The following is a 24,207-nucleotide window of genomic DNA, read 5'->3' on the forward strand; positions in this document are numbered from 1 at the left end:
ATAATGAGTCTTCCGACATGATTTCGTTAGCGCGTGAATCGTGGTCTTCCTCACCTCGATCCTGCTTCTTCGTGACTCTCTGGCTCTTTCTTACGAAGAACTTTCTTTTGACAGCCCCAGAATTTGAAGGTCTATTAGACGTATCACATAAAGCTCCTGGAGCATGTTTTGCTGAACGTGGTGTCTTTCCTGTAATCTTGATTCTTGTTTCCTTTTTCTCTTAAGGCACAACTACACCAAAGCCTTATTAAAACGAGATGGAACCAACACTGCTCCTTTACCTGCTCTTGGTGTCGAGATTGAGGCAGGAACTAGAAGTGAGGTGATTCCAAAAGAAGAAACCGCTCTTCCTTCCGTACAGGAATTACAGTAGACAGTGGCCTTGCTATAGTTTGAGGTCTTACCAACATATGCTGCAAATTACTGAAAAACCAATGGTTCACAAGGATAGACCGAACACTTTTTTTACAGCCAATTCTAGAGTATCACCTCTACAGTATGCGCAATCTACCAGTGGCTCAACGTCTTTGTCTCTTATACACAGGGAAAGTGACGTCTGGAATAATATTCATAACACCTGTTTGTGTAAACTCACGCCTAATCGCGAGTACCCAAAATTGTGCAGCCCTTTACTCCCAAGTATTAGGAACCACTCCTTACTTCTATTCAGGCACAACCTAACCCTTAAACGAGCGAAGAACGGCATTTTTATTAATTAGATAAGATAAAGCAGGTTTCACACTATTGTCTCATACGAATTACTTTGAAAGTTTACTTGGCTTGGGGGAGAATTTCCAATTGAACTCCACAGAAAATGTTTATATCGACAACAGTGCAAAGATAGTTGTGGAGAACGAAAAGTTAACAGCACAGTCACCAAATTCACAAAGGCGTATCAGAATGACCTTCGCTACTGCTTGTCTGAGCGAGCTACCAAGTGCAGCATCTAGCAGGCGAGATATCCATCTAAGCGGATTTAGGAATCCACCCAGAATATGGTCATGTTTCCCTATCGTTGCTGTATTGTGTTCCAAATCTCGTCCAATGCACTACGAAGCAGGCGGTCATCATGATTTCGCTCATGGATGTATATGCTCCTTTTCTCTACTTAACAGAGATTTCACGTCTACACTATTTTTTCTGTCATCTCCTTCTCGGCTCCTGTGTCCATTTCCGTGATCTATTATGGCTTATCCTCTTTGAAATCGATTACGTTGTTCTCTCGGTGTTACAGCAAATTTTTGAGTTACTTCTATTTTGTGTATACTTTTCATGGGTGCAATTTGTGTTTGGGTGTGGAGCATTTAAATAAAATCCTCCTAACAAGCAGTAAAGCGATGAGAGTCGTGCCTAGTCGACATCCAGAGTACATATTAACAGGCGTCAGGAAACAGCGAAGCCAGCCGTGGTGGCCAAGCGGTTCTAGGCGCTTCAGTCTACAACCGCGCGACCGCTACGGTCGCAGGTTCGAATCCTGCCTCGGGCATGGATGTGTGTGATGTTCTTAGGTTAGTTAGGTTTAAGTAGTTCTAAGTTCTAGAAGACTGATGACCTCAGATGTTAAGTCCCATAGTGCTCAGGGCCATTTTGAAACAACGAAATTTTTCAAACTGAGTGTCGCTGATATGCTATTACTAGACGCTCTGAATTGAACGTGACTTTCACAGTTTTAAAAATTAAGATTAAGGTAGTGACTATTAATTGCAACTTACTTCTCATAAGTCTCTTTCTGGCGTACGCACTATTCAGTGTTTACGAGATTATTTCCGGCAGGATAACTGGTAAGTTGCGGACGTTACAGTATCTTTCAGATTCCACAGAGATTTTATCACGGTGATGCGGAACTAGTATTAAAGACGGGAAAGGCTATGAGGGAGATTTCAACTTGATAACAATTAAAAGACCATTGCTGACTTGAAGTATTTTTACTCTTAAGAGGAGTATGCATTGTGATGAACATTCGGAAATACTCCTACGAAAAGTAAAGCCGGCCGCTGTGGTCGAGCGGCCCTAGGCGCTTCGGTCCGGATCCACTCTGCTGTTACGGTCGCAGGCTCGAATCCTGCCTCGGGCATGGATGTGTGTAATGACCTTAAGTTAGTCAGGTTTAAGTAGTTCTAGGTCTACGGGCCTGATGACCTCAGATGTTAAGTTCAAAAGTGGTTCAAATGGCTCTGAGCACTATGGGACTTAACTTCTGAGGTCATCAGTCCCCTAGAACTTAGAACTACTTAAACCTAACTAACCTAAGGACATCAAACACATCCATCCCAAAGGCAGAATTCGATCCTGCGACCGTACCGGTCGCGCGGTTCCAGAATGACGCGCCTAGAACCGGTCGGCCATCCCGGCCGGCAGGTGTTAAGTACCATAGTGTTTGGAGCCATTTGAAAAGTAAAGCTAGATTATTTCACTAAAATTTTTTGGACTGCGTTCGAATTCTCAAAGTCGCCAGATGGATGTTAGCCTAAAAAAAAGCGAGGGAGAGATTGGGTTGTAGAAGAATTAGTGGCAACTAGTGGCTTCGAGTGAGTTGTTGAGGAGTTCTCAAATAGTAGAGTTGCTAGTGGACTGGTCACCATAAGCATGGATTCGATTTCGAGTTCCTGTCCAGTAAACAGTTTAACTTCACACAAATTGCCGTCGCCGAGTACTGCAAGCTAAAGGGTGTGGAATGTCACAAGCCGTCTGGCTTGCCATCTTCCATTTGTACTAAATTTATCTGCCACGTGTCACGACTGGCGATAGGCAGGCCACTTTAGTTGCACGTGTTTAGTCTGATTACGTTGATTTATTATGGGGAAATGTATTTTATAAACTTTTAGTGGTCGTCGTGAAAGGGTTAATAGTTCCAGTCTGTGACTAGGTAAGAAATGCGCAGCCCACACAGAATGCGGCAGGTGTGTCGTGGGCACTCAAAGCCCTGTGCTGGCCTCCGCGTGTCAAGTGAGCTACCAGTCCACTTCTCTAAATCGGTGGCACGACTCTCCTCTTGAGATGGCTGATGGCAACAATTTCAAGTGCTTATTGGGACTCCACAACTTCAGCGGAAATGTAAAAGTCTTGGAATGTTGGGCAAACTATGGTGAGAACAGGGACCTCAGGAAATTCAGGAATGTTGAGCAGCGCTTTGACTCACTGATCGCCGGTTGACGTCAGCCGGGAATTTCTGGGAGAAACTAGCGAGGAAGATGTGCTCTGATGATTTACAACGTTCTGGGTTGGAATTTGTAAAACAGTAAGGCCGGCCGGGGTGGCCGAGCGGTTCTAGGCGCTATAGCCTGGAACCGCGTGACCGCTACGGTCGCAGGTTCGAATCCTGCCTCGGGCATGGATGTGTGTGATGTCCTTAGGTCAGTTAGGTTTAAGTAGTTCTAAGTTCTAGTGGACTGATGACCTCAGCGTTAAGTCCCGTGTGCTCAGAGCCATTTGAACCTTTTTTGTTTTTTGTTTTTTTTTTTTTTTGTTTTTTTTTTTTTTTTTTGTAAACCAGTAAGCTTCTACCTGATTGGCCTTTGCGGCCAAATTGGCGCAAATTTCCGAGTCGGGAGTTATTGGAATAAAAAAAGGACACGTTTGGTTTGACTGTGGATGGAGACAGGTCTCTCGTTTGAGACGGCGTGGCGCTTGAAGGTGTGAGAGTGCTGACGAGAGAGATTCTGATTCCCCACTACGACCACGATCCTCCGACATAGCACCACAACAGCTGGGTCAGCGTATGCAGAAGCACGGCCCTCTAGGTGGGCGTTAATGTTTAAATAGGAAGCGTACCGTTGCCACAGTTCCGTTAAACCCGATTTCAGTCTTATTATTGTTTGATGTCATACTGAATAGACCACTGAAGCTTCTAACTTAGCCCGCCGGTGTGGCCGTGCGGTTCTAGGCGCCTGACTCTGGAACCGCGTGACCGCTACGGTCGCAGGTTCGAATCCTGCCTCGGGCATGGATGTGTGTGGTGTCCTTAGGTTAGTTAGGTTTAAGTAGTTCTAAGTTCTAGAGGACTGATGGCCACAGATGTTAAGTCCCACGGTGCTCAAAGCCGTTTGAACCATTTTTTTCTTCTAACTTAACCGTTGGGTTTGTAGTGGATTAATCATTTAATATGCATCTAGGATACGGTACCCATCCCGCTGTTTGCCTATCTTTTTAGTTATCGTCAGCAGTTAACTTTGTTTTTTCATAAAATGTGGATGCAAATACTTTTTAATTGGTTAATATAATAAATCGGTTTATGTTTCATTTTTATTTCAAAGGGCACGTGGTTCCCTTCAGTTCACTGATTTATTCCACTGGTTGAATGTCTTATTTTCTGCTGGCTTGTGGCAATTTCTCACCTTATGATTGTGTGAGGACATTTCAAGACAGTGATTCCGTTGTGTAATTTACAGTTAACATGTAAAGAGGAGCGTGACAGAGTCTCGGTAGGTCCATTGCTTTGATAGGTTTCGTACTCTCACAAGTTCAGACTCTCACAAGTAAAACTACGCTATCGTCAAATGGAAAGTCCTGTACACATATAGGATGTCCCAGAAATGTTGCGATAGTCTTGAGGAAAAATCGAGAATAGGAGCCTCCGTCTGGAAACGTCATACAACGATGCTACAAAGCGTCGAAATTACAGGTGACGGCTCCTGCCTCACCTTCGACAGCAAACGTGACGTTCTACGCTGATGGACCGTAGGCGGAACGGTCTGCCTCTTTGTTTTTTACCACGATTGCCATTGGAGAAGATACAGCTAGCTGCTGCGTAGAATGGCCTTGTCTCCTATGAATGTGATGCTGTGTTGCTTCCGTGGATAAGGTTTCAGACATGGGTTCCAATTCACAGTTTATCATTCTCCTGGAACTGTCTAAAATCTCCAATGTTTTTCGGAATACAGGAGAAAAATGAACTGCAGATCGGAACTCTTATCCGAAACCGTCGTCTTCTGACGTAAGAGTATTGCATTCATAGGAGAGAAGGCGTGTCTTTGCAGCAGGTACTTCCATCTTCTCCACTGACTATCGTGGCAATCAGTCGCGATCACTGAATAAGAAAAAACATTTCGAGACAGTCCGCCTACAGTCCGTCAGCGTACAAAGTCACGTTTGCTGCCAGAGTGTTGGCCTAGTAGCAGGCGCCAGCGCCTATAAATTCGACGCTCTGAAGCAGCATTGGATGACGTTTCTGGACATGGACTCCTAGTATCGATTTGTTCCTCAAGATACCCTGTAGAACATCACAGAATTTGTAGCAGCATTCCTGGGACATTCGGTATAGGAAGTAATTGTAGACCCATTAATGACCCATATGGAACCCATTCAGGATTTCTCCCTATCTAGGGAGAACTCGCACTTCAAATTTTACTGAATTTAGGAAGATGTAAATATTTTATTAGATGTAAATATTTTATTAGCGCCACGCAACATGCTGTCCGAGATCATGACTTCGATAACACTAGTCAACAGCCATTTTGCACCTGGGATATGCTACATCAACTAGTATGTATTTTGGTGTTTAGAATACGTATATACCATTCAAAACGTTCTAGCACATACCATTTCTAAGTTTTACAGATTTTTTATTTTTCGTATTCAGTGTTTCTTTTTTTGATGTTCTTCTCTTTGATTGTTTTGATTTGCAGAGGAGAACTAGGCACTCCGTCTTCAGACCACAAGTGGCCCATCGGAGGATGCAGGTAGAAGGCGCATGTGGTCAGCACACCGCTCTCCCGGTCGTTATGATGGTTTTCCTTGACTGGAGCTGCTACCATTCTGTCGATTAGCTTCCCAATTACCATCTCGAGGCTGAGTGCACCCCGAAAAATGGCAATAGTGCATGGCGGCCCGAACGGTCATCCATCCAAATGTCGGCCACATCCAACAGCGCTTAACTTCTTTGATCCCAAGGGAACGGCTGTATCCACTGCGGCAATAGGAGAGCTAGGGGCCTACAAATCGTCAGTAAATGGGTGGTGTGGTAATCCAGTGGTGTGAAAGCGATCCTCAGTGAGCGTTTCCTGCGAAAGATGGTGGAAACGTGTTCAAAACGTAACGCTAAGAAATGTGGCAACAAGTAAATCTCGTTGCTGTCTAAACCACTCCGACAAGTATTGCTATCTGTGTGGGGAATCCACTCTAAAATCCTAAAGAAAACCAATCATTGATTTGGTTAAGAAGGCACATGAATTGTATTTTGATCGTCATGTTGGTGATCAAGATAAAAATTTTGCACCTCATATTACCTGCATAATCTGTAGTACAACCGTAACTGAGTGGCTGAAACGAAAATACCGAGCCATGCCATTCGCTGTTCCGATGTTGTGGTGTGAGCCTAAAGACCATTATTCAGACTGTTACTTCTGTCTTACAAATATTTCGGGACATTCAAGTGAAACTAAACATAAAATAAGTATCCAAATGCATCTTCAGTGCATTTTCCTGTGCCCCATGATGAGGGGTTGCCTGTTCCTGTCTGTAACTTGAAAGCCACGGAACCAGCCATCATGCCAAGTAAATCAGAAAGTTTTGAACATGTGAAGAGTACTGCCCTTAATATCATCACACTTCGCCTCAGCTCTTTAATCAAAAGAAACTGAACGATTTGGTTCGCAGTCTAAAACTTTCGAAACAGAAATCTGAGCTCTTGAGGTCGAGACTGCAACAACGGAACCTTCTGGCTCCAGGGACAAAAACTTCCTCTTACAGGTCAAGAGGTGCTTCCTACGCTCAAAATTTCGATATGCAGAATTCAATGTGTGTATGTAGAGATGTCAATGGTCTGATGATGCAGCTAGGTGTACAACATAATCCACAGGAGTGGCGACTATTTATTGACTCCAGTGAAACCAGCTTGAAAGCAGTACTACTGCATAATGGCAATGAATTTACATCGGTACCTTTGACTTACGCAGTAGACATGGAAGAATTTTATGAAACCATGCTTTGCTGCTAGACGCTATCAAGTACAAGGATCATGAATGGCAGCTTTGCTGTAATTTAAAAGTTGTTGCACTCGTTACAGGTTTACAGACTGGATTCATGAAATACAGCTGCTTTTTGTGCCTTTGGGAGAGACGTGACACCAAGAACCACTATACAGTCAAGGAATGGCCTATAAGAAGTCATATGTCCCTGGAAACGTAAATGTGAACAATACCCCATTGGTTGAGCCAGGTAAAATCATTTTGCCTCCTCTTCATATAAAGTTGGGCCTTATGAAGAGCCGGCTTTGGTGGCCGAGTGGTTCTAGGCGCTACAGTCTGGAACCGCGCGACCGCTACGATCGCAGGTTCGAATCCTGCCTCGGGCATGGATGTGTGTGATGTCCTTAGGTTAGTTAGGTTTAAGTAGTTCTATGTTCTACGGGACTGATGACCTCAAAAGTTAAGTCCCATAGTGCTCAGAGCCATTTGAACCATTTGAACCTTATCAAGAACTTTGTAAAAGCTCTGGATAAAGGTGAGGCCTCCAATCACTTAAGATAAAAGTTTCCCGAATTAAGTGAGACAAAGCTGAAATAGGGTATATTTATTGGACCACAAATAAGAAAATTGCTGAACGATCCAACCTTTGATACGAAACTGACAGATACCCAACTAGGTGCTTTGTCTTCTTTTAAAGCAGTTGTGAAGGGCTTTTTGGGTAACAGAAAAGACAAAAACAATGTTACCATTGTGAATGATCTGTTGGACAACTATAAGAACATGGGGTGTAGAACGTCGCTTAAAATTCGCTTTTTACATTCTCACCTTCATTTCTTCCCGGAAAATTTGGGAGCCGTAAGCTATGAGAAATATGAAAGCTTTCACCAAGACATTCTTACCATGTAACACCGTTAGCAAGGCCATTGGAGCCCTTCGATGATGGTGACTACTTCTGGGGGTCTTGTTAGGGAGAGTGATGAAACGGCAAACAGAAGCAGAGATCCGTCGTCGCACTTTACAAAAATCAAATACGATTAAAGGTGAAAATATCTTCTGAAATAATCTGGACCTTTTATTGGCATCATGCCCATATATACATACAAAACAGTATTGATTTCAAATGTTCTGTATGTGTATTTTTGTTTAACTTAATTGTGACAATTTTCGCTATTACCATTTTTTATTCTAGGAAATGTGACGTCATAGAGAAAAACTGATTTTACCGGTGTATTCAGCACCCGAAAATTAGGCAAATCGTCTGCAGCTCGTGGTCGTGCGGTAGCGTTCTCGCTTTCCGCGCCCGGGTTCCCCGGTTCGATTCCCGGCGGGGTCAGGGATTTTCTCTGCCTCGTGATGACTGGGTGTTGTGTGATGTCCTTAGGTTAGTTAGGTTTAAGTAGTTCTAAGTTCTAGGGGACTGATGACCATAGATGTTAAGTCCCATAGTGCTCAGAGCCATTTGAACCATTTTTAGGCAAATCGACCCATTTACAAACCAGATGCATAAAAAAAGTTTAAATTTGTTAACTAGTGTAACCAGGGGAGTTTCACTCATGTTAGTAAGGAATATGCAGCGATAGTTTCAATTAATTACAATGAATAGGATACTCTTAACTGCTTACAGGCGTTGACATACGTCAACGGGGACAGATGAAAATGTCTACTCCGACCGGGACTCGAACCAGTGATCTCATGCTTACATGCCAGACGCTCTATCCATAAGGGTGTTCATTTCATTTCTTTGTAATTTCATTCTAACGAGCTGCATGGTCTCCGATGGTATCTGTTCTTTCGGACATGTCTGAAAAGAAGATTATATACCGGGTGATAAAAAAGTCAGTATAAATTTGAAAACTGAAGAAATCACAGAATAATGTAGATAGACAGGTACAAATTGACACACATGCTTGGAATGACATGGGGTTTTATGAGAACCAAAAAAATACAAAACTTCAAAAATGTCCGACAGATGGCGCTTCATCTCATGAGAATAGCAATAATTAGCATAACAAAGTAATACAAGGCAAAGATGATGTTCCTTACAGGAAATGCTCAATATGTCCACCATCATTCCTCAACAACAGCTGTAGTCGAGGAATAATGTTGTGCACAGCACTGTAAAGCATGTCCAGAGTTATGGTGAGGCATTGGCGTCAGATGTTATCTTTCAGCATCTCTAGAGATGTCGGTCGATCACGATACACTTGCGACTTCAGGTAACCCCAAAGCCAATAACTGCACGTACTGAGGTCTGGGGACCTGAGAGGCCTTGCACGACGAAAGTGGCGGTGAGCACACGATCATCACCAAACGACGCGCGCAAGAGATCTTTCACGCGTCTAGCAATATGGGGTGGTTCTAATAAAACCCCATGTCATTCCAAGCATGTGTGTCAATTTTTACCTCTCTATGTACATTATTCCGTGGCTTATTAAGTTTTCAAATTTATAGTGACTTTTTGATCACCCGATGTGTAGCTTCACTTGTTCCTTAAAGGCTGTCGCTGGTGGAAGCAAAGGGCGCCTGGACTATACAGTCTCATCTTGCAACACGATGCACAAAAAACTGTTTGCAAATGGTGTAAGTAGGCTGCTTAGGTTTTTATGTTGGTAATGCCACGTAGCGCTCTGTATGAAAATAACTGATTGTGCTGTGTGCAGTCTGTGGATGGTTCGCATTGTTGGAATGTTTGCTAATGTAGTGTTGGGCAGCTGGGTGTGAACAGCGCGTAGCATTGGGCAGTTGGAAGTGAGCCACCAGGAGTGGTGGATGTGGGGAGAGAGATGGCGGAATTTTAAGAGCGGATGATCTGGACGTGTGTGTTCGCCAGAAAGAGTAAATTTGTAACACTGGATGTCATGAAGTGATATATATATATATATATATATATATATATATACTCCTGGAAATGGAAAAAAGAACACATTGACACCGGTGTGTCAGACCCACCATACTTGCTCCGGACACTGCGAGAGGGCTGTACAAGCAATGATCACACGCACGGCACAGCGGACACACCAGGAACCGCGGTGTTGGCCGTCGAATGGCGCTAACTGCGCAGCATTTGTGCACCGCCGCCGTCAGTGTCAGCCAGTTTGCCGTGGCATACGGAGCTCCATCACAGTCTTTAACACTGGTAGCATGCCGCGACAGCGTGGACGTGAACCGTATGTGCAGTTGACGGACTTTGAGCGAGGGCGTATAGTGGGCATGCGGGAGGCCGGGTGGGCGTACCGCCGAATTGCTCAACACGTGGGGCGTGAGGTCTCCACAGTACATCGATGTTGTCGCCAGTGGTCGGCGGAAGGTGCACGTGCCCGTCGACCTGGGACCGGACCGCAGCGACGCACGGATGCACGCCAAGACCGTAGGATCCTACGCAGTGCCGTAGGGGACCGCACCGCCACTTCCCAGCAAATTAGGGACACTGTTACTCCCGGGGTATCGGCGAGGACCATTCGCAACCGTGTCCATGAAGCTGGGCTACGGTCCTGCACACCGTTAGGCCGTCTTCCGCTCACGCCCCAACATCGTGCAGCCCACCTCCAGTGGTGTCGCGACAGGCGTGAATGGAGGGACGAATGGAGACGTGTCGTCTTCACCGATGAGAGTCGCTTCTGCCTTGGTGCCAATGATGGTCGTATGCGTGTTTGGCGCCGTGCATGTGAGCGCCACAATCAGGACTGCATACGACCGAGGCACACAGGGCCAACACCCGGCATCATGGTGTGGGGAGCGATCTCCTACACTGGCCGTACACCACTGGTGATCGTCGAGGGGACACTGAATAGTGCACGGTACATCCAAACCGTCATCGAACCCATCGTTCTACCATTCCTAGACCGGCAAGGGAACTTGCTGTTCCAACAGGACAATGCACGTCCGCATGTATCCCGTGCCACCCAACGTGCTCTAGAAGGTGTAAGTCGACTACCCTGGCCAGCAAGATCTCCGGATCTGTCCCCCATTGAGCATGTTTGGGACTGGATGAAGCGTCGTCTCACGCGGTCTGCACGTCCAGCACGAACGCTGGTCCAACTGAGGCGCCAGGTGGAAATGGCATGGCAAGCCGTTCCACAGAACTACATCCAGCATCTCTATGATCGTCTCCATGGGAGAATAGCAGCCTGCATTGCTGCGAAAGGTGGATATACACTGTACTAGTGCCGACATTGTGCATGCTCTGTTGCCTGTGTCTATGTGCCTGTGGTTCTGTCAGTGTGATCATGTGATGTATCTGACCCCAGGAATGTGTCAATAAAGTTTCCCCTTCCTGGGACAATGAATTCACGGTGTTCTTATTTCAATTTCCAGGAGTATATATATATATATATATATATATATATATATATATATATATATATATATATAATGACTTCTGAATATTATTAAGGTAAATACATTGTTTGTCCTTTATCAAAATCTTTCATTTGCTAACTACGCCTATCAGTAGTTAGTGCCTTCCCTGGTTAGAATCTTTTATTCAGCCGTCAGTATTGGCGGACGCTGTACCGCAGTAGTTTGAGTAACGAGGATTTTTGTGAGGTAAGTGATTCATGAAAGGTATAAGTTATTGTTAGTCAAGGCCATTCTTTTGTAGGGATTATTGAAAGTCAGATTGCGTTGCGCTAAAAAGATATTGTGTGTCAGTTTAGTGATGATCAGAATAAGTAAAGAGAGATATGTCTACGTTCAGTTTTGCTCAGCTGTTTGAAAATCAAATAACGTAAGAGTTTTATCAGCACAGTAATTCATTAAATTTTCTAAGTTTTCTAAGGTGATGTTTCAATGGGACACTATGAATTTCTACACTTCTGGCACGATCTGAAACGCAGAAGCTACGCAGGTCGCATCCCTTTAAAACTGTTCCGACGTTAGGGTCCGAAGTACGCCGAGAGGGCGCGCCTGCACCTGCGTGACGGCTGGCGCCAGATCGCCCGCCAGTAATTACGACAGCGCGCCGGCGGGCGGAAGGGCGGCGGTCGCCGCTGTAGACATTAGCTGCTGCCCCACACTCGCTCCTGCCGCCCACCCCCACCCCGCCTCCACGTAATGGTCCCGCCGCCCCAGCCGCACTGCACTGTGCTGCGCTTCTTCTGAGCGCCACCGCTCGGTACGCCGTGCTCCCGTGAAGCATGCGAACGTATCTGAGAAGCCTCCAAAAAAGTGGGCGAGCACGACGGCGTATCGGAAATTCATCACAGCTGCCTGCTCCTGCCGTCAGTTCTTACTTAAACCGCTCCACCGACACGCATCAGGCGAGAAGTTGGAACCGGTGTTTCCTTGAGGGAGCTTGTCGGTACCTCTTGCTGCCCCAATTTGCTCTTTGGTGACGGCATTACATCTGATCCAGAGCGGAGGCAAAAACGTTGAATTCTGCTGGATAGTGGGACACGTCAGGATATGGGGATATTCTGCAGTCAGGAAATTGTGTACAGGAGGCTCTGTGTTTCGGTGCACCGTCTCCCTGCACGCATTCAGAATGATCTTGCTTCAGTGGGGATACGAGCAATTGAAGGTGGTACACAACAAAATTACAGCCAGTAAAATGTACCATCCAGGCCTCACCGGTTGATGCAACTGATCTTCATTAGCTTAGCGTAACATGACCCTGTGGATGACATCGGAAGTTCACTGAGGCTTTTTGCGGATGATGCTGTGGTATATCGAGAGGTTGTAACAATGGAAAATTGTACTGAAATGCTGGAGGATCTGCAGAGAATTGACGCATGGTGCAGGGAATGGCAATTGGATCTCAATGTAGACAAGTGTAATGTGCTGCGAATACATAGAAAGATAGTTCCCTTATCATTTAGCTACAAAATAGCAGGTCAGCAACTGGAAGCAGTTAAATCCATAAATTATCAGGGAGTACGCATTAGAAGTGATTTAAAATGGAATGATCATATAAAGTTGATCGTTGGTAAAGCAGATGCCAGACTGAGATTCATTGGAAGAATCCTAAGGAAATGCAATGCGAAAACAAAGGAAGTAGGTTACAGTACGCTTGTTCCCCACTGCTTGAATACTGCTCAGCAGTGTGGGATCCGTACCAGATAGGGTTGATACAAGAGAGAGAGAAGATCCAACGGAGAGCAGCGCGCTTCGTTACAGGATCATTTACTAATCGCGAAAACGTTACGGAGATGATAGATAAACTCCAATGGAAGACTCTGCACGAGAGACGCTCAGTAGCTCGGTACGGGCTTTTGTTGAAGTTTCGAAAACATACATTCACCGAGGAGTCAAGCAGTATATTGCTCCCTCCTACGTATATCTCGCGAAGAGACCATGAGGATAAAATCAGAGAGATTAGAGCCCACACAGAGCCATACCGACAATCCTTCTTTCCACAAACAATACGAGACTGGAATAGAAGCGAGAACCGATAGAGGTGCTCAAGGTACCCTGCGCCACACACCGTCAGGTGGCTTGCGGAGAGTAGATGTAGATGTAGATGTAGACATATTCCGTTGACACAGGGTTCCATTCGCTGGCGGCATGATCCACCAGCATTTCAAGCTTGGGGAATGCCACTTAGAGCACAATATACTGTAGCTACACGTGTTTGATATTCTGATATGAGGGCTAGCCTTGATTGGAATCATCTCAAACATCCTCCTTGAAAACAGTCACACTTTAACACACATCTAAGAACTTTTTATTTGTCAGGTCTCCTATTTACAGCTTTGGGAGAGGAAGTCCCCGTGCTCTATCTGTATGGTTGTGTTACTGTTATTTAAGTGCTCAGCCATTTAGACAGCACGCACTGTGTGATGGCCCTTTTTTCCGATAGCTGGAGGATTTAAATACATGTGAACCACAGATTTACGTCGACTTATCCAGACATTCTGAAGAAAGACACAATTATGTGTCCTTAGGACGCTTCTGAGATGCGTAATACGTTTCAAAGTCTTTCCAACAAACCTCTAGAAGTGAACCATGGCGTCATGGGGAACAGCTTTTTTATTAGACATAAAATATTCCTTGGCGCTTCCCAGTTATGCTGGACGTCCTTTAGTAGCCGTCGACAACGGGCCAACGAGATTTCACCGAACTAGCAGGGTTTCACAATCAGGTGTGCAAGTGCTGCCGCAGGAAATTGACAGTGATCTGCAGTAAGAAGACCATAAGAATAAGTGTCTCTAGGCGGAGAAACACATCTTATAAGCGAATCAGGAACTTCAATTTTGCTGGGCCTACCACCTTTCACGTAAAGTAGATGAGTAGGTAAGTGGTACACATGGCATATCAACGCCGCCTCTCAGGGGCATAACCAGTCATCATATTCATCAATATTTGTCAGATTCTTCGCAACTGATAGCGACTCCTTTTTAAGTCGTTTTCATAACTCATCAATGATTTATATAAAATTATCATGAGGTAATTACATAGTTACAAACAGTATAGAAATTTCAAGAAATTTTACGAAGAAAAGTGCAGAGATGATATGTACTACTTCTGAGGGCTGTAGCTGACCTAATTCTTCACATATGTAATGAGGATGTACGAGGGCACTCATGACATAGAAACCGAGTAAAGAAGCGATGAAATGAATTTTCTGTGTCGGAGCAGAATTACTGAGAGTAATCGAAGTGTGAGAGATTTCGGAAATACACCCATAAGCATTTGATACCTACCTAGTGGCTTACAGCAGACCCTTACACGTTGGCGGTGACATACGTGGCATATAGTCCAGGAGACTGGGAAAGCATTGGGTATCCATCCCAATCTATGATCACAACTCTGGTGAGGTTGGCCGGAAATTTGTCGGAGGCTCGCACATTTCGCTCGATCTAATTCCGGATGTGCTGAGCGGAATTGTCACCTCATTATTTGCTACTCTTTAGGGAAGATTTGAGATTGGAATATAAGTTATTAATTATCATCCTTTTTCATGGGTATCTTGTTAGAGGCGAAACACAAGGTAGGATACGGGAGAACATAGAAGGAAACGGATCATGTTCTTTACACAGGGACTATTACAGAATTAGTGATAAGCGATTAAAGGAAACTGTGGAGCACCTCACTGTGGATAGCTGGAGCTCAAATTCTTCCAAAAGATTTGGCAATACCTCAATCGCAGTACCATACTAATCGTTCTTCAATTTATGGAGGTGGTCTAAGAAAGACGGTACATGGATATTGTACATTCGTGTTAATACGGCTTGTAAATGAACAATAAAGTCATCGAACGTATTGCATTAACCCCTGCAGCTAACCCAAAAATGTTTAATACCCCTGCTACACATTGTTACTCATAAATGAACCAACGAAACGTACTAGGTGCTTCTGAACTGGGATGAATTTGAAAATACAGCTCTTCTCGTTTGAATATCATTGCAGAAAACTTCACCTAGGAGTAAAACTTCAACTATGAACTACATTAAATAGTTTCTTGAACTGTACTGAAATTTCGCCTAAAATAGTTAATTTGCTATACTGTGCCCGTTTTCCGTAACTAAAATACGAAGTAGATGACAAACTTGGCGAAACATTGCCCTTTATGTTGTACATTTTTCCGTCAAAACTCCAACTGTTTCTTACTGATTCACGTTACAAATGTCATGTTTCATATGGTGCTATAAGTCCACAACAGTTTAAGATTATCGAAAGTTTCGACCAGTACTGTAAGTAATAATCATGATGTACGTAAGTGAAATTTTCTCCTCTCTGTACCCCGGCTGTAAAAACAATAGGGTTGCCAGCCTGGTCAGGTCTTCAGTTAACTTTGGCGAGTACCCTCATATGTTACCGCGATGAAGAAGATTTTCAGTTACAATGTAGAATTGTCGGACCGTTTAAAAGAAAGCCACAACCACACACACAGAACAATTTGCCGAAACGGGCTTGTAAGGATTTGTGTCTGCTGTCAATTTGGCATTTTATCTTTCCATATTATTTCAGTATCTTGTTTAGTTTTCTTCGTGATGTGTCGTGGGTGGTTTTAATTGCTTGCTGTCTGGATGTGAACCGAAAAGAGGACGCCACACACTGCGTATCCTCCTACAGACTGATTCCGAACGCCGTTAAACAAAGAAACCAAAAACCTTATTAACAGTCACTTTTATATGGCAGAGTTAAAGAGCAGTAATATGTTTTCCGTGACTGATTTAAGCAATCTAACCATGTTTTACTGAAGGTAAAACGCAGGCGTGGATACAAATCACGAACAGGAGGTGGGAGATCATAAGGCTCATGGACGCACCTCCCCCCATTCCTCCCCAGCCTAGAGAACATTTTACTAAATGCGTTTATATGTGTACGTCCTCAGTTTAAGTTTCTTAGGCTATTTTCGTAAAGTAAAATAGCATTAAAACGTCTAAAACTTGGAAGGAATTATAGAAAATTACGACTTATGCCTAACGCATGACACATTTCAGTGGCTCGCTGGAGGGGTAGCTCGTATGGATGGGTTTGCGACTTGAAGGCTGCGGAGAGAGCATTCCAGCTACTCGCAGTCTGACCGAAGCAGCTGCCAGCTACAAATCCGACACAGTTCGCGGGCTGATATTCATAACCAGAAAATCAATGGAAGCTGAGTATGGAGAGAGAGAGAGAGAGAGAGAGAGAAACAAAGGAAAATGCTGTCTACTAAGGGAAAAATATCATTTTCCAGACCATACGCGGGAAACACTAGAGGAACTAGCATTCCTGCCATTTACACACTCGCACAGCCTTACTCTGCAGACCTGTGTCCACGTCCACAGTGCTAAGCGAAATACTCGTAACGGCGAGTACAGTTTTAGTTTTGTGTTCTGTAGATTATTATTCTCGCAAGTTATTGTTAGGTGATTTGCTTTGCAATAACGTTTACAAATTATTATTGTTGTTGTTGCCTTCAGTCCAGAGACTGGTTTGATGCAGCTCTCTGTGCTACTCTATACTGTGAAAGCTTCTTCATTTCATAGTAACTGCTGCACCCTACATCCTTCTGAATCTGCTTAGTGTATTCATCTCTTGGTCTCCCTCCACGATTTTTACCCTCCACACAGCCTTCCAATACTAAATTGGTGATTCCTTGATGCCTCAGAACATGTCCTACCAACCGATCCCTTCTTCTAGTTAATTTGTGCTACAAATTGCTCTTCTCCCCAGTTCTATTCAGTACTACCGTAATTATTATAATATTAAAATCCCTAGGAAATCGTGGTAAGCTAAAGATAGGAGTGACAGACAATTGTACTGTGGTGGCGGGGGGGGGGGGGGGGGGGGGTGCAAGGGAGACAAAGTAAGGAACCGGGACCCAAGCACCCCGAAACGCAATCCCGTAAATCTGTACCTGATGAGCCTGTCACTTCTGACAGAATTATTCGACACTCCAATTTAGATTGCTTCCTTCATTAAACTGTCACAGGAATTCACGCTGGTATCTTCGTGTTTCATGACGTGCTCCCAGATGAGGCGGCGTTCGTAGACTCTTGATTTACTTAGTTGCCTTACTCGGGGATAGCGTTGTGTAGTTTGCATATTTGTTCCGCAGTTCATACAGCCTATGTAACATATGTCTCATGCAATTGGTTTTCAAACAAGTTAACCCTTTAGTGACCAGTGGAAACTATAGTTCCCACTTATTTGTTTTTGCTGTAAGTTCAGTGGTAATCCATGTTCCCACTTCTAACTTGTGCTGCCATCTTTGTTAGAGTGTGCTAACTATGTGTAGATTGTCAACAGTTAGGCGAAAGCTGTTGTATTTCTACCTTGTGAGTCAGTCAATGCAGAACCGCAGTTCCCATCTGAAAACAAGCCACTGTTTCGACCGCTGCAGTGTTTTTTGGATGGTGTGCTTTCCTTTTGCCTGTGAAGTGACTTGTGTTGTATTTATCTACTTTTATATTTTAGAGGGAGATAGTATTCATGTATATTTGCTGGATTTGACTGAAAATTACATAAATATTACAAGGTAAGTTAGTGGAAGCAGAAGTGAAGTATTCTGCCCATTGGCTGTGGCAGAGTATAATAACATAATGGGAGGAGTGGATAGATTTGATCAGCTGCGTGAACGGTATGCTGTAGACCGTCATTCATGGAAGTGGTGGCACAAACGGTTTTTCTTTCTTGCGGATTTGGCAGTTGTCAATTCCTACGTTATGTGGAAGCTACAGAAGACAGAAGCAGACCAGCTAACATTTAGACTGCACTTGGCAAGGCAGCTTATCTCTGACTTCTCACGTCGTAAGATAAGAGGAAGGCCTGTTCAAACATAAAAAAAGGTGTGTCTGGAGTACCAGATGAAGTTTGTCTGGAGAAAGTTGGAACTCATTTCCCTACAAAAGGTACAACAAACAAAAGATGCCACCAATGTAGCACTAAGAACAAAGAAAAGAGAACAAAAATAATGTGTAGCAACTGTTATGTACCTTTGTTTGTAGCACCATGCTTCTAGAAGTTCCATAGTACATCACCTTAGTGAACGCAAAGGACAGTATGAACTAATACAAATATAAATGTAATGTTTAACATGTTTTTGTACTAAAAAATAAAGGAAATACATTTTTTTTAATTGGCAAGTGAAGTTACTCCAGAGTTCAGTGGGAACAATAGTTCCCACTAATTTTTTTATACTCGTATGCTAAACTCTCACTTTCAAGATTAAAACTATGATTGTATGAACGGTTTCTTAGCCCAATAAAGTGTTCATAAAAAGTCTACAACTTCCTGAAAAAATTTGGTCACTAAAGGGTTAAGAGACCAGACACTGCAGCGGAATGTGCGCTGATATGAAACTTCACGGCAGATTAAAACTGTGTGCCGGAACGACACTCGAAATCAGGACTTCCTGCACAGGAGAGCTTCTGTAAAGTTTGGAAGGAAGGAGACGAGGTACTGGCAGAAGTAAAGCTGTGAGGACGGGGCGTGAGTCGTGCTTGGGTAGCTCAGATGGTAGAGCACTTGCCCGCGAAAGGCAAAAGTCCTGATTTCGAGTCTCGGTCCGGCACACAGTTTTAATCTGCGAGGAAGTTTCTACTTAACAGACCTTTTAACGTCGGAGAAATCCATTTACGCACTCGCTGTATCCTCTGGATCTTCCCGGAAACGATGCAAGCGTATTGCACGTGCGTGTTTCCAAGCGATTACTGAAACTTGCTGGCCGCAGAAATCTATGCACATACGCTGAAGAGTGAAAACATTATGACCACCTGCTTATAAGCGTGTTGATCGGCTTGTGTAACGCAGTAGAGCGGAGATTCTGCGTGCTATCATTCGACAAGTCCTTGGTAGGCTCACGGAGGCTTTTTGTCCTAGCACTCTACACACACTGCACGCAATGCCAGTGCATTACTGCTGGCGGTTTGCTGGTGCAGATCGGCGACAGATACTGTCCTAATTTTGTTCCAGCTGGTTCATATCAGCGGAATTTTGTGGTTAGGATATCAGTGCGAGTTCACTGTCATAACGCTCATACAAGTGTTGCACGATTCTGGCCTTGTGGCACGGACAGTTATGCTGCTGGTGTCCTGGCCGTCGAGGAAGACATTAAACTTTGTGTTAGGCCTTACGGCAGGTCTTGTAATGAGGGAAACCCCGTCAGAGAAGTCCACCGCATGTCTAGGAAAGTGATTCCCCCTGACGATGATGAACTGATAATGAGGACAACACAACACCCAGTCCCTCCCTGAGCAGAGAAAATCTCCAAACCCAGCCGCGAATCGACCCCGAGCCACTCGGCTATCGGGGCGGACTAGGAAGACATTAAGCATGATGCATGATATGATTTGGGTGGTCTGTGAAAATGTTAAAGAACACACACATATGGTACTGCCTTTGGTTACCATTAGAGGTCCAATCGAAGGCCAGGTGAATATCCCTGTAGAATACTGGTGCCACCGACAGCTTGCATCTATGGCGCGGTGCATGTTTCGAACTCCCATTCGCCTGGGTTATGGCGTTACTGGCATATGGCCATCGAGATGGGGTGGCAAGAAACGTACTTCATCAGACTAGGCGACGTGTTTCCTTTGATGCACCATCGACCATCACATACCCACTGCAACTGCGACAATGTTGTTGCGTCAGTTTGGGAACACAATACGATTGGCAAGATGACCAGGCTGCGGAAGCCACGTAATATAAAATATGACACAACAGACTGTTACAGACTGGTTACTTCGAGGACAGCTCCAGACCAGACGCTCCTTAGCGTGCATTCCACTGACGCCAGACCACCGCCACTTGTGACTTCAGTGGTGTCAAACGAGAGCTCGTTGGAGGGTGCGGTGGAGGTCTGTTGTGTTTTCTGGTGAAAGCTAGTTGTGCCTGTCTGCGTGCTAGACTCAGTGGACCTACACCTGGAATTATGGTCAGGGGAGCGATTTCGTATGACAGCAAGAGTACTCTCGTGGCTATTCCACGCAGCCTGACAGAAAATTTATACGTCAGTCCGCCGATGTGACCTATTGTGCTGCTAGCATTCCAAGGGGCGTTGTCGAAGAGGATGACGCTCGCCCACTTACTGCTGTTACAACCCTGGTACTCTACAAGATGATGAGGTCCCATATTCCGAGGAGCGTAGGGGATGATGCGGGAGACCCGCACCGCCGTACTAGGCAACGTCCTAGTGGAGGTGTTTTTCATTGCCTTCCTCCGACCGTAATGGGGATGAATGATGATGATGAAGACGACACAACGACACCCAGTCATCTCGAGAGAGGAAAAATCCCTGAACCCGCCTGGAATCGTACCTGGGGCCCCGCGTGCGGGAAGCGAGAACGCTACCGCAAGACCACGAGCTGAGGCTATCAGTGACGCCGTTGCTGAAATGCTCGTTGCTAAGCGCCGGCCCATAACAATGACCCTTTTGTCAAAGTGGCCTACGTTAGTGTATTTACCCGTTTGCAGAATGATTCCTCACTCTTATTTGCTTAGTTTGTACACTTGTCTTATCGCTTCACGTGCTCGCAATGCCACCAGGCGGTTTTCAGTGTTGCATTGCACTGTGGTCTCATAATGTTTCACCTCGTTAGCGTGCGTGTGACTCGTGTTTGTTCTCATTCGTTAAGACGTCTAACAATCGACGCCAGAGCGTCGCTCATCTTTGGTGCTGATGAGAACCAGACAGACCGGCAACCAACGGCGTGGAGGCGGCTCTCGAGGAAGAGCACCTGCTCTTAATTCTGTCCCTCACCTCACACCGTTTCATCGTCTGTCCACCTCCTCATCCCCCACCCCCTTACCCCACAGTAGCGCAAATTGAATCGCAGACGGAGATGCTGTACCAGAATAATTTATGCAGCAATTCTCACTAACTTTTTTTTGAAATCAACTTCCTCTGTGTGGGGAAAGGCAAGAGTGGAGCGGTGAGGTGCGCGTGCTTTATTCGAGAACGCCTGTCCCACCGAGGTTCGAGGGAGAGGGGCAGAGATGGTATGAGGAGAATGGAGGATCGGAGGGGGTGGGGGTGGGAGCGGGAGTGTGGGCGGCAGGGGAGGCGGTCACGGATGCGAGGGCCGGAGCCCAACTTGTTCGCCAACTTGGGCGCACACTGAGCTCAGATACGGCTGCGTATCCTTCCGCCCTTGCGTCCTTCCAGCAACTCGGCCTGCTGTCAGGCCAGCAGCAGTGCAACCGGTCAAGTTTGCGTGTACATGCACGTGCATACTCTGCAATGCACTTTGAAGCATGGCAAAAGGTGCTCAGCGTTTAGCCATGTGTTAGTGTCTTTTCCTGTTCCAGTCGCGTTTGGTACGAGGGGAAAATGTCTGCTTGAACCACTGGTGCACTTGTCCACTGGGGTGGAAAGCCGTTAATGTCGCATCTTCGGTATTTTAGATCAGTCCTGAGGCTGCAAATGCACATAGCCCACTCTAGTGGACGTGCCCTACTGGTTCTTTGCCCTGCGTGCCTTTGCAGCCTCAGGACTGATTGAAATCTCCGAAGAAGCGATCATTCACAGCTGTGCACTGCAGTGGACATGTGACCACAGGGTTTAATACCTCTGTAGGCAATACAATTAGCCTAATTTTGTCTTCGTGGTCTATAGGGGAACTACACGTAGAACATTGAGAAATATCCCTATTCTTCATTTAACCCTAGGACGCCCAAGCCTTTTTTTCTAACTTGGATGCCTAAGGAGGGGGGGGGGGGGGGTAGTGGGGGCGTTCGGCGAACCCACAGGTATTAAATAAGTTTACTGACGAAAAATTACAACTTTAAAAATGGTTTATGTATTTTAACTAAGGCATCGGTTTATAAATGTTGTTAATTGTTATAAATATTGGATTGAGTAAATAAAAAATTGACATATTACAATACAATACACAGATGTGTTCATATACAATAGACTACTGAGTCCTCAACTTCAAGGCAAGAGGCACACTTCACAATTTTTTCTGAATGTGTGTTACACACATGTTTGTGACATTGTCCACAATACCGTTTTGGTTAAATTAGATTGTTGTACTTCTGCTTCTTTGTTTTAGCTTCTCTTACACAAATATGGCACCGTCCTTTCCCTGCAGGAGGCTTACGTGCTTCTGTTGTCACTTCTTTGATTTTCTTTTGTAGAATAGTCTCCATTGATTGAACAATTTGGTTAGATAACCCGCTTGCATTGGCACTTCTTTCTTCTACCTGCAATTTCACTAGTTCCATCCCAGCTTGCAGAAGATAAAGTATCCGTTTGTTGTGTTTCTTTTCATTCCATCTTGGATGGTGCTGGATGAATATGGTGGTTGCATTGATAGCACAAATGTCGATGAGAGAGTAAAATACAGATAGAGGTCATTTCTTTGTTCCCCTCTTGCAGGTGTACATACATGCCATTTGATGAATGGTATCAATTCCACCTTTTGTGGAATTATAATATGCATTTATCTCGGCTTTATTCCTCTCTCCTCCAACAGTGCCTTTATCTTGGTGCATTGTTGACAACATCAGTAAGTTTTTACTTGGTTTCGTTTTTGCAGTGTAGGACACCAAAGTTACTGGAGGCCTACGTGTTGGGAACTGCACTAACTCACTGCAAGTTTACAAGATAAATAACAGCTGACTGACATAAACAATCACTCCCTCTGAAAGTAAACCGATCGTTGTGAATATCAAGAATACCAACCAACAAGAAACTAACTTACATTGTTGTAGAGATGAGAAATACGAAATCCTACTAAGGGAAATTTTCTACAGCATGGAAGCCTAAGGGGGGGGGGGGGGGTTGTTCGACCCATAATAACTTTAATTATTTTTTCTTTCTAAGCAGGAATTTCTATAAAATATATTGACACTGACGTTTCATAAAATAGCCAACAAACAATAACTCAAAAGGTATATGTAGCATGAAAGTTACTTGGGCAAAGCATGGGACATAAAAATATTGTGGGTTCAACGAACCCCCCCCCCCCCCCACCTCCCCTTAGGCGTCCTAGGGTTAATACTGGTTCTTGAAACTGTGTAAATAAGCTTTCGCTCCACAGTTGTCTATATTGAAGCGTCTTCAAGTTGTCTAGGGTTTCCCTGAACCCCTCCGTAACTCAAACAGCTCACCATTCATGCTGTCTTTCTCTGTATACGATCTGTGATGTCGTTAGTCATACGATCACACCGCCGCCCGAGAGATCGATCCGCCGGATGCGATTCTCTCTGTAGACGGAACAGAAGAACGGTTGTGTTAGCCAAAGAGTAGACAGCCAGTCGCAGTACTTATGCTCGCCGCGAGGCGCCGCTAGGCCACTTCATGTGCAGCAGGAGTGTAGTGCAGTTGTGCCAGTCTACAGTTCGTAGCCGCTCTCATTGACCAGCCAGCGCCGATGATAGTCATCGTCTGCAGCTCAGTCATTGCTGCCATCAAGTCTCGGTAGCTTCATTCCAAGGAAGTCTTCAAATTCACCGGATTCTATATTCAAGATTACGAGAGATTAATTCGTCACTGCAAGATTTGTGACTTGTAAATCATGTTATTCTACAGACGCTAAGTCTAGTCGCGTCTTCTATATAATTGTCAACCAACTGATCATGGACTACAGCAAAGTTAAGTAATAAATACTTGATTTTGTACTCCTGCTAATTAATTGTGTTTTCCTGTTGTAGCTACCAAGCAGTCTTGGCACAGTAGAAACCACGTTTCCACCTCCTTGGCTACCTCATATTTGCCACCTCATGTTGATGGACTCGATTATAGTGGAAGATTGAGAGCCATCACGTTCAATATTGCCTTCCAGTCCTATGTGCTATGGATCCACACATTTGAGCAATATTCTGGTATCTGTCGCACGAGTGTTTTATAAGCAATGTCTTTTGTAGACTCACTGCAGTTTACCAATATCCTACCAATTAAGCGTTTGTGTCTACGTGGAAATTCCATTACAAA

At 44.7% G+C, this 24,207-nt stretch overlaps 1 protein-coding gene and 1 non-coding gene across 2 annotated transcripts in view; one reads left to right on the top strand and one right to left on the bottom strand.

Moving 5' to 3' along the window:
• LOC124789000 (octopamine receptor Oamb-like) overlaps positions 1 to 24,207 on the bottom strand; it is a 596,669-nt gene that overhangs the window by 203,183 nt on the left and 369,279 nt on the right. The gene's annotated exons all lie outside the window — the stretch shown is intronic.
• On the top strand, positions 3,248 to 3,331 carry Trnas-gga. Its single transcript is given in 2 exon segments — positions 3,248 to 3,287; positions 3,297 to 3,331. It is a non-coding gene; the product is annotated as a tRNA-Ser (tRNA).

Source organism: Schistocerca piceifrons, chromosome 3 (assembly GCF_021461385.2).
Source record: "Schistocerca piceifrons isolate TAMUIC-IGC-003096 chromosome 3, iqSchPice1.1, whole genome shotgun sequence".
In the NCBI taxonomy this organism is placed as follows: Eukaryota; Metazoa; Arthropoda; class Insecta; order Orthoptera; family Acrididae; genus Schistocerca; species Schistocerca piceifrons.